Below are 14,788 nucleotides of genomic sequence, written 5' to 3' on the forward strand. Positions count from 1 at the left end.
CTAGTGGACGGGTCTTCATGGAACATGCTTAGATCGATCCTGTGATGTTCAGATGGCTTTGGAAAGAAGGGAGCTGATGGAGCGTTAAGGCCACACCCGGGCCTGAGCATTACTGCTTATTACGACATGGCAAAACTTCAAGCCGGGTGAAAACAACAACAAAACCCATGCGTAACAACACGAAGACCAGTGCTTTGTCGCTGCATCAAAATCTTCAAAACCTCCCTGGTCTGCCTGTGCGTCCCCCTCTCTCACTGTTCATCTCTAGTCTCTGTGTTTCTGTCAAGTGGGGACAACAGGATCAATCTCACAGAGCTCTGGAAGTTATTAATAGATAGATGATCCTTACATAGCACATGACACGGTACCTGGCATCATTTACTAAGTGCTCAATAAATGCCAGCTAATCTTCTTCTTCTTCTTGGACTCCTCAAGAGGTGAGCTCTGAATTTCAGGTAGCCCGCTTTACCCTTTTTTGACCAAATTCTACTACTCATTTCTCTTTGTCCTCAGGCCAGTGTTCAGGTGGTTTTCACAGGCTGGAGTGGCCCTCTCCATGTCCCTCTATCTGCCTTTTCTAATTCCCACTGGTCAGGGCCCAGCTTAAGTCCTGCTTCCTCTGTAATGGCTCCCTCCTCTGAATGTCTGTAATGACCAAGGACAACAATGGGAGCATCACCTGTTATTGTCCCCTGTGTTAACTGATGTCCTTTAAATTAGGTGTGCAGTCTGTGCTTTGTCATGCTGCTAACTAAACATTGTGAGATCTCATTCTCCGTGGCCTCTGAATTGCTGAGTATGATTTTCTGCAGAATGGCACGGTGGAATAAGCAGTGACCTCAGACAGTGCTCGGTTGGAATTCATGACCTGCTACTTAGTGTCTTGTGCTCTCTGGCAGTTTACCCTTCACAAGTCTTATCTTGCTTGTCAAAATGCAAATACCCTACAGAATTTCGTGGAAATTAAACAGAACATCTATTAAGTTCCTAGCATAGTGCCAAGCACCAGTAAACACATGATGACATTGTCATTATTCTTCAGAATATCAGTAGATATTTCTTTTCTTAACTGACCAATAGTAGCAAAATTCATGCCCCCCCCCAAAGAAAGGAAGTGACATGTATTTTATATTTTAAGGCATCAAAGACTCTTTGGCCATCTCTTATAAAAATGATAAAAATAAGTAGACTAAAATTCTTTACCTTAAAATCCCAAACTGTTAAGCATCTATAATTATATAACCACACATTCCTTTAATAATTAGTGCCTATAATTTGCTTGGCACTGTTTTAGCTATTTGGGTTATAAAACTGAGTAAGAGAAAGTGCCCCTACTACGTGGAACTTACATTCTGCTGAGAGATGGATAATGAGCAAAGAAATAGAAGATAGAAAGTTATATTATAGTGGTCAGTGCGAGGCGTGGTGCTGGGAGTCAGGAAAAGCTGTAGAGATTGGGTGCTGGGATGTCCTCTCTGAAGAAGAGACATTCAATCAGAGACATGAATTAATGAAGCCAAAAGCCGTGTGGTAACAGGGATAAACAGTAAACTTGAAGGTGCTGAGTTGAAAGGGGTCTGATGTGCTCGGGAGCAGCTGCAGCTCCAAGGAGAACAAAGAGGTCTCAGGGTTCCCAAAGAGCCTGAGAGGTTATGATAAAGACTTAGGGCTTTGCACTCAGCGAAACAGGAAACCACTGGTGTTTCAATATGACGGTATGTGTTTTGCAAATTGTAGGTACTAATTATTAAAGGAAGACTGTGGGGACCACTTCTCATCTATCAGATGGCTGTTGTCATAAAAAAAAAAAAAAAAGAAAGAAAGAAAGGAAAGTGACAAATGTGAGCGTGTGGAAAGACCGCAACCCTTGTGCTTTGCCTGTGGGGATGTAACATGGTGCAGCCACACAGAACATGGTTTGGTGACGTTTCAAACAGTTAAGCATACAATTACCAGTTGATTCGGCAATTCCACTTCTGGGGAGATACCCAAAACTATTGAAAGCAGGGACTCAAAAATACAGGTCATAGAGACATTATCCACGTCACAATAGCCAAAAGGTGGAGGAGATGACCCAAATGTCCATCCTTAGGTGAGTGAATCAACTTAACTGTGGGGGGTGTGTGTGTTTATTCAACCTTCAAAAGGAAAGAAATTCTGATACATGCTATAACATGAGTGAACTTTGAAACCTTTATGCTAAGACAGACCTAAAAAAAAAAAAACCCAAAGACTATATGATTCCACTTATTCAAAGTACCTAAAGTAGGCAAATTCGTAGAGACGGAAAATAGAATAGAGGTTAGCAGAGGCTAAGGGAAGGGAGAGGATGGGAATTATTACATAATGGGAAGAGTTTCTGTTAGGGATAATGAATTACATTCTAGATCTAAGTACTGCTGATGATTGCACAACAATGTGAGTGTAGTGACTCCCATTTTAAAATAGTTGAAGGGAGCCAGGTAAAGTGGCTCACACCTGTAATCTCAGCATTTTGGGAGGCTGAGACAGGAGGATTATTTGAGGCCAGGACTTCAAGACCAGCCTGAATAACATAGTGAGACCCTATTTCTAAAAAAAAAAAAAAAAAAAGAAAGAAAAGAAAAAATTAAGTGGGTATAGTGGCAGGCTCATGTAGTCCTCAGCTACCCAGGAGTCTGAGGGAGGATTGCTTGGACCCAGGAGTTGAGTTTGCAGTGAGCTATGATGCCACTGCACTCTATCCCAGGGGATGGACTCTGTTTGAAAAATATTTAAAGGGGTAAATTTCATGCCATGTACATGTCAATATGATTAATAGTAAAAAGACTGTGGGAGGCAGGAGGAAGGGTTTAGAAGCAGAGATTCCAATCTGATGCTATAGCTTGAAGTCAGGAAAGGGATAGACAGGGATAGGAGGAAGTATTCAAACTTACGGTACATTTTGGAAGTTTAGCCAGTGCGTCCTGCTGCAAGATCATAAGTGGTAAAAGAGAATATTCACAAAGGGCTCCTGTTTTTGTTCTGAGCCACCAGGAGAGTAGTGGTCACTTCTGAGATAGGGAAAACTGGGAAAGGGTCAAGCTGGGGGGGAAATAGCCAAGTTCAGCTTTGGGCATGTTAAACTAAAGTTGTATATCTTTATACAGCAAGGTCAAAAAGATAGGTGAGTCTAAGCTCAGGAGGGAGGTTTGAAGTAGCATTGAGTGGTATCCTAAAAGAGGGTATACAAAGCACACTGTAAAAATCATGGGAGTGAGTGAGGTCACCAGGGGAGAGGTGGAACAGGAAGGAGAGGTGGCCACAGGACTGAGCTCAGGACTGCCAACATTCAGAGATGAAGATAGACAGAAGCTACGCGGAGAAGGAAGCGACTTGAGAGCACAGCCTCCTCAACAAGCCCGAGAGTGAAATGACCCCGGAGGAGCTACAGAAGCGGGAGGAAGAATTTCACACTGGTTCACTCTCTGCTCCCACAGTCAGTCAAGGACAACACCCAAGTGCTTACTAATTGCTGCAATAACAAGAAACTGCTGGGCCGGGTGAAGGCCTTTGATAGGCGCTGCAACATGGTGCTGGAGAATGTGAAGGAGATGTGGACTGAGGTCCCTAAAAGTGGCAAGGGTAAGAAGACGTCCAAGCCAGTCAACAAAGACTGCTGCATCTCCAAGATGTTCCTGCGTGGGGACTCGGTCATTGTGGTCCTGCGGAACCCACTTATTGCTGGCAAATAGGCCCTCTTCCCCACTGACAGCGTGCTCCCCCGTCCTGCTCTTTGTGATGGGAATAATAAAGCCCTGTGGTTTTTTTCTAAAAAAAAAAAAAAAATGCAGAGATGAAGACAAGGGGGTGCATAGCTGTGTTCTCCTTTGCATCAGTATTCAGCAGGTGTCTGTTGAGCACCTCCTCTGCCAACTGCTCTTCTATGTGCTTGGGAGTAAAGTACTGCAAAGGCAGTGCTCCCCTCCTCACATCTTTGCTCTCCTGCAAGTTACTTAACGTGATTGAACCCCGGGCTTCTCAGTCTGTAAAGTGGGGTTAACAATTGCAGTTAGCACAAAGTGCAACAGCAGTAGTAATTTCAATCATGTCCCCAATATCCACACCTGTTCCCGCAAAGAGTTTGTTTTTATAATACTGCAAAGTCTAGGCACTACTGTTTTACAGGAAGAGAAACCAAAGCTTAAGGAAGCTGATAGATTTGTTAAAGAGCCAAAGATGCGTTGGCTCGATTTTTACCCTGGTAGTTCTCCACTCAGATCTTTCATCCCCTCCGCCATTTCAAGCTATTCTGATATGTGAGACACTCAGTGAAGCTGCCTGATGCCGTAGTGAGTGCTTTAGAACTTGTTCCTTTCAACCCTTTGTCCTTCCCTCCACTTAAATGCATCTCTTTGAGGGCCTGAAAAACAAAACTACTATAATTAAAACCAATCAAAAAAGCAATCACCTAGGTCATCAAGTATATGAACTGCCAACTGTAAACTCAGTAAATCCCCAAAAGAATTTAATGAATGTTAATTGACTAAATAAACAAAAACTGTGCATTTTTAGTCTAATTTTCCCTACAGAGTACCTGCCCTTTAGAATTGCATATTGGACAGCATTTAATGAAATTCCATTACCATTAAATTTATTTTACGAGCTTTCTCTTATAAAATCTATTCAAGTTAATTCCTGAACATACTTCTTGATTGGTTTCCACTCTCCTTTTAAATTATTAGTTGCCTAGCAAATGAAAGGAAAGTGCCACTTGGTTGTCATTTAAACATAAACTTATTGTTTGTAGATTAATTTTAATCATTAGCTTCTCCTGTCATGCCACTGTGGAGTCTAGGTCAGTTGGTGATATTACTTGTGTCCTGCTCTAACATGACTCTTGACCCAGGCCTCCCCTGCCAGGGTCACCTTTCATTCCTCTCTCTCCCTTCTCTCCCATTATCCAGTCAGTCACCAAGAGCTGACAGTTCTGCTTCTGAAATGCCTGAAATTGGTCCCCTCTGATTCAGATCTAAGGACACTTCTTCAGTCCAGGTATGATCCACTTATTTAGAGGACGGCAGTAAATAGCTCTCTCGTTAATAAATGGCTTTGACTTTAATCACTTTCTCACCCATGAATCCTACTCTCTTTAAGCATTTTTTTCTTAAAACTAAATAAAAAAAAAAATGAAAACATGTCACTTCCAGGGCCTACCAAATGAAGTTCATTTACAGAAACATTCAAAATCTGTCATGCCTGGTCCTGGTCATCCTGTCTGCCCTGTGTTCTCTCCTACCTACCCACCTATCCACCTGTTAGTAACTCTGTTCATTAGACAATTTGGTATTAAGATTGTATGATTTTTTTTAACATGCATAATCATCAGTCCTCTCTTCTGGTGCTTTCTCTTTACCAATGACAGGTCCACTTAATATTCTTCCAGCCCCATTTGTTGGTATCTTCCATTAAGCCTGGCCTGATCCTCCCAGAGAAACTCAGAAACTCCCTCGTTGAATCCCATCGCACTTCATTGTGCCTCTCTTTAGTACACATCATTTGGGGGAGGGGCTTATATAAGTATGATTTGCATACATACTAAGTTGGAGAAATTTTCATTATCTTAATAGCTGACACCAAATTCCTCCAGAACTCTTGGGAATGTCTGGAGGTAGACTCAGCTGAACCCCATCCACACTTCAGCCAAGCTCTTGGATACAGCCTTACCCCCAAGACTTGTGGTAGGGGCAGGCTGCTCTGCCTATGCCAAGCGAAGGAATCCGTTGTTTTTCTTCTGCATAAAATTGGGACAGGGAAGAAATCAGAGAAGAGATGAAGCTACCAAGATGAAGAGCCTGAGGCTGGATGGGACCAGTGAACAGAAGTAGGCAAGAGCATTTTAGACGTAGCAGAAGAGAGCAGAGCTCCAGGGGTCCCTCCATCTGTAGAAAGGGCTACTAAACACTGGTATTCCTGGGGTTGTTCTTGATGTGCAAATTGAAGAAAGTGCTGATTGAAGCCAGAGGCCAGAGTATCCTTGAGGACAGAAACTTCCAGAAATTTATATACATCTTGGGAATTGGGGCGGGGGCTCAGTTTAGACTTCCACTTGTCGTAGAATTGATAAAGATTTGAATCATTTTCATGTAGTTGAAGTAGATAGTCAAGCCCTACACCTCACTAGATTACAAACTTGCTAAAGATGTCTTTGCATTCCCACTTTCCCAGAACATAAGAGGAAATAATTGTTTTCTTTTATTAATCAGTAATGTTAAGATGAAAAACACCTATAGAACTACTACCAATCTAGTACTCTTATCTTACTGATTTTTCTCAACAAGAAAAAGCCAAGGAAAAAAATACCAAGAGGTCATATAATACATGGTATTTGATGGGCTTTTCTTTGGGGTAATGAAAATGTTTTGGAAGTAGACCCAGGTAATAGATACACAGCAATGCAGTGCTGAATGCTACTAAATTGTTTGTAAGGGAGACTACCATGATACATGAATTAGAAAATTAGTAGCCAAAAAGAAGGAACAAAGTGTTAAGGAGTATTGGGGATACAGTGAGAGTACTGAGTCAGCTTTACATAACTAACTAATCTTCGTGAAAGCTCCGTTCAGTAGTCAGTATTTCAAATGCCCATTTGAAATATGGGAATCTGAAAATCCAAAAAATGAAATGTCTAACATACTATCACTCATAACTTATTCTAAATTATAATTCATATCTATATTTTCAGACTACAAGACCTGTTTCTTTTCTGCCACAAAAATCAGGATTCTTATTTTCCTTTTTTCCCCCTTAATAACGTTTTATTGATCACAGAACTTTAGCAAAGACATCTGCCAATTAAAACCTAGATTCAGATTTCACGGGGTTTCCATTTTAAAGAGAAGTATATTCTGAATTTTGTTTTTATTTCCTTGTTTATCACTCATAATTCCCCCAGTTCAGAAAGGATTTTATAATACCTACTTTTTAAAGTTAATTTTGAAAATTAAAACCTATAGTTTTCAGTTTCAAATCTTATAATTAGAGTGGAAAATAAGCAACAAATTCTAGGCTGTGGTATCTGAGTTTCCTAGCAGCCAAAGCAAAAAAGTAAATTAGATGGGACTTGTAGTTCTAACTATTTAGTAAAAAACAAAGAATATCAGTGTTGCCAAGAAGTTTTTCCTTCATTCTAAGTAGGAGTTATCACACAGATCTTTTTACTTCATTGGAAAGTGGAAGAGTCTCAGCTATAGGGGTCAGAAAGCCTGGCATGTTGGGTCCAGCTCTGCCAGTGTTAGCTTTGTGGCCTTGGAACAGTAATTAACTCAGCTTCTTCATCTTCTAAATGTCTTTCAGTTAGGAATTTGGGTCATGTTGGTAGATTTCTCTACTTTTCTAACATTAATTTTACAGAGTATGCAATGAATAAGTTTTCAGGAAGGGAAATAAAAAGTCAAGTAAAATATTCTCTACCTCAGACAGAAAGATTTTTATTTTTCTCTAAAATTCAAATATGTGGACATTTAATCATGGGGAAAAATGCCTATATGTAGCACTAGACAGTTGTTTCGTTCAACAAAAACTCAACTGGAAAACTACCGATGACTTCTACTTGGTCTTGTTATTTATATAATCCCATATGAGTGCTAAAAATGCTTAAATAATTTACGTAAGCTTAAGTACCAGAGAGTGAGCTGATATTTTCAGTGCTCTTTAATAAAACAAATCTCTAGTGTAACATAGACCTTGTTAATGGTCATCATAAAATAGAGGCCTGTTTTGATGGTCATGTCAAAAGTTTATGACTGCATTACAGTATCTTTTTAAAACTGTATATTTGGAAACATACATGTTTTAGCATTTAAAACAGTCTCATTGTGTACTGTCTTTGGCTGGGGCATCCATGGGACTACCTTATTGGTGGATCTGCCTTCTACGAAGATACTTCTGATGTGGACAGATTAACTTTCTCCTGTTCACTTCTGCTCCAGAGCATTGTTACAGCAAGACTCTTGAGCCACGTACATGGTAAATTCCTGGTGGAGTAGACTCTAAGTCTCACCCTGCCTCCTTCCTTGCTTTTCCCTCGTCCTTTAAGCATCTGTTGATACTGCCGGTTCTAGAAAGACATGCATAAGACTCTTCACTCTTAAGTAGCTTAAAGTTTACCTTTAGTCAAGCAAGGAGAATTTATTTTTCCAATTCAGCGTGATTCTAGAGGGTTTCAAAATCAAGTGTGTTCAAGAGCCACCTGAATAAGATAAAGTGCTGCTCTTGTAAGGCAGGGGACGGTGGATGGTCCATGCCAGAGAGAGGACAGCAGGGTCTGCCTTAAAGGCATTAAGCTTAAAATGATGAATCCTATTCTGACCCACAATTTTTTTTTTTTTTTTTAAGATTCACATCCACCAAGCTAGGACTCATGGCATAAAACATAATTGAAACGCTCATATTTTCTGAAGAAATTCTATGGAAAAGTTCCTCTAATTTTTTTTAAATTTTTATTTACTTATTTATTTATTTGAGAGAGAGTCCCATTCTGTTGCCCAGGCAACAGAGTGGCATCAACCTAGCTCACAGCAACCTCAAATATCTGGGCTAAAGCGATCCCCCTGCCTCAGCCTCCTGAGTAGCTGCGATTACAGGTGCCTGCCACAACAGCCCAGCTGACTTCCTATGTATAGTACAGATAGTGTCTCATGCTTGCTCAGGCTGGTCTCAGACTACTGAACTCAAGTGAACTCCTACTGCCTCGGCTTCCCAGAGTGCTGGGATTACAGGCCAAATGTGTAAATATTTTTAAAAGTTTTATGTCTTCCTCTCAGTGGGTGTGTCCAGTATAATCCAGAAATCCACACCTATCTCAGAGCCCTTCTTCCATCCTATTGATACATTATGAATTGATTTTTGTTGGGTAAAGTCTTTGCAATGCATAAAGCGTACCCCTCCCCCAAATTACCTATCTCAAACAGATGCCGTAAATCTGGAGTAGCTCTTTTTTTTATTATTGTTGCTAGCCGTCTTCATTCAACTTGTCTAATTTCGTCCTTAAAGTTTGGTAAAAGCAATCATAGCTAGTGCTCTTAATGATTCATTTTTTCCTATTTTGAGTATCTTCAAACCTCCTGCTCTATGTATGGTCTTGCTTGTTAAAATGTGATACATCCAAACGAAAACAGCAGAAAGATGAGCCTATGATAGTTTTGAGATTTTTAATAGTCTGAAACAATATGGAAAAATACTTAGAGGCAGCTATTAAGTTTAAGTAAAATCATGATATACTGTGAAGCCATCCCAGGCCCACTCCCCTACCCGCACCCAAACAAGGCTCATTTTTGTAAACCTATTCTCTTTTTATTAGTTTAGCAGGAGATTTTGTTTCTTAAAATGATAATTAGAAATACATTTTGGACATAATTCTGTTCTTACAAAAAAAAAACCCATCAAACTCTAGTTTAAATATCTATTAAGACTGAGCTTTTTGACATATTTTACCAAATGTATTGCTCTTTATTTCTGCATTTTGTGAAAACATTTTTATTGAATCCAAATTTGAACATGAAGTGGTATAATGTCTTAGTCACAGCTTCTGAGAAGGGTGGCAACGGCTAATCTTAAACTTTCAATCTGTTCAAAAGTATTTTTCTGTAAAAAACTTCCAGCAGGAATGAAAGGAGAATCTGATGCTGGGGAATCAAGAATGTAGCCCCTGGGGGTTTGGTAGTGAGTGTATCTAAATAACACCTTTTCCCTAGGCGATATCCAAGAAAAGATACTGACATGGTTTGATAGGAGCCAACTGTTGTAGATAAATGTGAAGATTCCTGCTTCTGAGGGCCATCTGCTGGCTAGGAAGGCACCCACAAAATATTCAGATGTCTGATTTGTTCATCTGAATAGAATGTCTTTTACTGAGATTTCAGTCCTGGTTAACTGAAAGTCTCATCAACTCTTCGTTTGGCTTTTGTCCTCCATAAGTCATTCCCGGGATGGTGTTCATGCCCTAACAAGGAGGTGGCTCTACTGACCCGTATTCTGTGGCAAAAGCTAATTCCAAATTCCTAGAGGTGATAGTTAATGTCTTATTCCAAACAATGTTAAATTTTGAAAATAGTATCCTTTTTTAAATGGAGCACTCCCACTTTCCCTAAGAGTCTGTTGTGCAGCCAACTCACAATTCTTTTTGGTACAGTTGTAAATGAAGTGGAATGGGCAGGAAAGGAACCACTTCTACGGCCTTGATGGACAAGGAAAACATTTATGTGTACCACTGCCAAGCTCAGCCTTTACGAAAAATCTCACGGAAATAAAAATATAGGTCACAACAACTTCATGAAAATTTTTTCTTAGATAGATCAAGGTAAGGTCAGTGTACGGAGTGGCCTCTCTGACAGTATTTATAAAATAGTTTACTTTCCAGTTGTCAAGAGGAAGGTGTATACCTTGTTAGAGCAGGCTACATTCGGAAATGTTTGTTTATGTGCTGTGTTTGATACAAATGAGATAGAGCAGAAACTGAAATGACACCTGGATCTTCCCCTGAATCAGTGGAATGTGTGATCATGAAGATCCCAAGTTCTGGAGTCAACCACGTGGGTCCCAGTTCTGTCTTAGCTGCTGGCTTTGTAGTGGCTTTGGCCTCAGCCTCTCTGTGCCTCACTTTCCTCGTCTATAAAACAGGGATTCTAATAATATCAACCTTAGAGAGTATCTTTGAAGCTTAGAGCATTTAGATCCGTGCCAGGCACATCATAAGCATTCTATAAATGTCAGCAGTCATCATTATCCTTTGCCCAGGCTCCTCAGAGTTCCAATGAGACTGTGTGTTTGAATATACTAAAGCTTCCCCCAATTCCAGTGTTTTCTGCTCTTGTTTTTAAATTTGAGACGTGTCCTCTTTTCAGGACACTCTTTGAAAGAGTGACCTGGCCTTCTTTTCTTTTTAAACTCCTATAAAAACTCTAATTTCAGCTCATGGCATCTCATCACACGAGGGTCACACATGACAAATGGTCTTTTATCACCTGCTGATTACACTTAACCCTAATTCCTTTCATGGCAGCCGTGCAGTGGCTTCTATTTAAATAGAGCTGTTCCTGGATGTGACTTTTTGAGCCTCTCTGGGTTTAATTCTAATTTAACTTGCCATTCCGAGTGGGACTATTGTGCAAGTGAAGTCCTGATTCACTCATTTGTTCTCTTTAGATCTAATTATTACAGCGTGGAACCTGTGAGGTCCCCTCGGGCATTCATTCACTACTCTAAATGACCTCCCCTTCTGGGAAAGGGAAGTGAGCCTTTAGTTATTGTTCTTTTAAACTGTACAGATGCATTTAGTACAGAATTTGGGAACACAGAGCCTCAACGATTTTCATCGTACTAAGGTTACTGCTAAGGTTTATTGGAAGAATACCATACCGGCACATGCAGTAATTACTTGCATATTTCTATGCTTCAGAACAAAGCTAATTTTTGGAACATAAAAATTGGGTTTCATGCTTGTGAGGTCACCTCCTCCTGTGCCTCCTGAACAACGAGCATATTGCTCAGAAAACATTGAAGAAATACCCAAAGTGTAAGGACAGCTTCTCTGTTATGTTACTAGACACTCCTGGTAGCCCCGATGGGACAGGTCACATAACCCCAAGTAAGGATTGTTCCTTCACCTTTTGTAAAACTTTTCTGTATGCTTGATAGAACCAAAATGAAAATCTGTATTATTTTGCTCACAGATAACAGAGCCCCCCCCCCCACTGAGAATTTTAATTGGAAACAATGTTTAAGAACCTCCTGCTCTTGAACTTAGAATAAAGAACAGATTCCCTGACAGTCAGTAGCCACTTTGCGTTGACATTGAAAATGGGAAACTTGGAGGCCTGGGTGTAGGAGTAAGGAATTGAATGCCCATTATCTGAAGGCTTGTAATCAAAGGATCTTACGAAGTATCAAGTAAGCAATTAAGAATTAACTGTTTACATGAAGTTAAAAATTAGGAATACCTGGCTTGGTACATTCATTCATCTATTCAGCAAACATTTCTTAAATGGCCACAATGTCTTAGGTTCTAGAAATACAAAATTATTTGGTGCCAGTGTCTTGACCTTCGCCTTTGCAACCGTGGACGTGGCTTACTCAGTCAAACCCCTAGTCCACAGTGGTGGTTCCCCTGCACTGCCCACCACTTTGGAATCATGCCATGAGCCCCACCACAGCAGCAAGCCTTCTCAGACGTGGACCATCCTCCCATCTTCTTCTGTTCTTTTAAGTTTTTATGCACTTCCCGTCCCTTTTTTCCTCAGCCCACACTTAACCTTCCTGCCTTTCCAAAAGGGATCAAATAAGTGGTCTTAAAAGGTACAGCTTAGCCAAGGGTTCCTTGACACCTTCTGAAGATATCACTGCCATTTATTAATAGAAAGGGGAACCAAAGAGAAAATGTACTCATCGAATGTCAACTCAAAGCCAGCTTGACTGGCTACAGCCATTCATTGCACATACCTTTTTTTTCCCCTAAAAACATGTTAAACATTCTAAAAGATTTTACTTTAGAATGAGGAAAGCAAAGGTATGAGGTCTTACAGCATTAAGACCTTTATTTTGATACAGATTCAAAGCTCTCAGCGAGGCGATTTCAGGCCCTGCTGTAGCCTTGCTTCTGCCTCTTTGCAGAGGCAGAAGTGTATTTAAGTCCTTGATGGACCATGCTGTACAGTTACTTCATTAGGGGCCATGAGGCAGCTACTTCCAAATTGATTTCAGATTTATTTTTTACTATTCTCAGGGTACACAAATAGATAAAATCAGGTGAAAATTATATGTGTTTTCTATATGTTACATAGTTACATACATAGACTCATAAATATTAGTGTGTGGAAAGGATTATACAAAGCAAGAGTGTTCTTATTATGGGCTTTAAGTTCTAATTTGAAGGAAACATACCATTTTCATAGTTCTAAAAGATGTCAAACATTGTACAGTACCGCAAATGACTTGCTTTTTTGAGGTGCTAAGTGCCAAGATCCATGTTTATTTTCCTGACTACATGCATATGAATTACTGTCATCCTGGTATAGCACACACAGCCTTACTGTTTATGGGAATCACACCCAGTGACAAAAACATACATTGTCAGGAATGACTAAACCTATTCTTATATAGGATACGCCGGTCACACTATTTTGACTCTTACACAATAGGCTTCAATCCCTGCAACTGAGTCAATTATGTGGAAAACCACAAATCCACATTTATTGATAAAAGCTGAAAAAAAAATCTCTTCGTTGTACATAACATATGGTCTCTCATTCTACTAATACAGATTTCTTCTGAAACTATTTCAGACACAGGTAAATAAACATCATTTGTATTTCCTCCTGCCTAGCTTAAAACTTTGGCTGCTTATTTATTTGTAAAAGGGAAAATATACATTGAAAACTTATGAGGCACAAGTGCAGATGAGACGTTCGAGAAAAGTTCAACAAAGCAATATAAAAGTATTACATTAGAAATAGTCTATATGTCTATCACTTATGAAATGGATTTTTTAACCTCTGGTATGAAACTTCACTGGTTTCCTGCCATATTCCATATAGGTCAAGAGTCGGCACACTCCAGCCTCTGGACCAAACATAACCCACTATTTTTGCAAATAAAGTTTTATTGGAACATGTTCATTTGTTTAGAAGTAGTCTATAAGTCTTATCACATATGAAATGGCTTTTTTAATCTCTGATATGAAAATTCACTGGACTCCTGCCATATTCCATGTAATTCAAGAATCAGGATAATACAGCCTATGGACCAAACTTAGCCCCCTATTTTTGTAAATAAAGTTTTATTGGGACATAACTATGTTCATTTGTTTATATGTTATCTACATATACTTTCACTGTATGATTTTGATGTTTATAAGTTACAGCGTAAGATTATGTGGCCCTCAAATCTTAAAATATTTACTACCTATCCCTATACAGAAAAAGTTCACGCACCGTGCTCTTTGTTGAAATGTCATCTTTTCCTAACGTACACCATTCCTTTATGTGCCTCTAATAAAAAAAATTGCCAGTTAAACTTTTGACAAACCGTCAATTGTAAGAAGCATTCTGATTTTAGAGATGTTAAAATATGAAAAGTATAAATCTTAGAATCCCTAAGTTGAAGCATATAAGCACTTCAGATAAATGAATTACAACATTTATATCAACATGGATAAATCTTACACGTCTAACACTGAGTGAAAAAAGACAGGATGGAACAATTTGCAGAATGATGTAAGCAGTATAATATCATTTAGGACTTTTAAAAAATAAAACAGTATGAATTTATATTAATGCCGACATGTGTAGGTAAACATAGCTAAAAAGAATTACAAAGATCTAAAGGAAACCGATGATAGAGGCTTTTCCTGGAAGGAGAAGAAAGGACCAGGATGGTGCTGAAAGACAAGGGGGAAATTTATCTTTATCTGTAATGTTCTAGTTTTTAAAGGAGAAACTTACTAATAAAATCAATTTTTAATAACATCAAAGCATGAAAAAGCAGGAAGAAAATAGGTAAAAATATTAACAGAAATAAATTGTTAATAGGAGAATATGGGTGGTTGCTTTTTCATCATATTTCACTGTAATTTTGAAGACCGTCATGGATAATTTAAAAAAATGAGTCATATTCTTTATTTCTGTCTCAGTCAGAAGAGATTAAAGTTTGAAAAAGTACATGTTAATGAATTACCTGACATTACAAACTAATCCTGTTTGTCTACTGGGGCATTAAAATTAAACAACATGCAAGACAGGGCCGAGTTTCATGGTTAAAGCTTTTTTTTTTTTTT

At 39.2% G+C, this 14,788-nt stretch overlaps 1 protein-coding gene and 1 pseudogene across 3 annotated transcripts in view; both read left to right on the forward strand.

Moving 5' to 3' along the window:
* KLF12 (Kruppel like factor 12) overlaps positions 1-14,788 on the forward strand; it is a 424,059-nt gene that overhangs the window by 382,587 nt on the left and 26,684 nt on the right. The window lies entirely within an intron of this gene.
* Positions 3,371-3,738, forward strand: LOC105886978 (annotated as a pseudogene). The gene has a single exon (XR_001161284.2). The product of XR_001161284.2 is annotated as a small nuclear ribonucleoprotein Sm D2 pseudogene (transcript).

The sequence above is a fragment of the Otolemur garnettii genome, unplaced genomic scaffold (genome assembly GCF_000181295.1).
Source record: "Otolemur garnettii isolate 467f Iridium unplaced genomic scaffold, OtoGar3 scaffold00036, whole genome shotgun sequence".
NCBI lineage: Eukaryota > Metazoa > Chordata > Mammalia > Primates > Galagidae > Otolemur > Otolemur garnettii.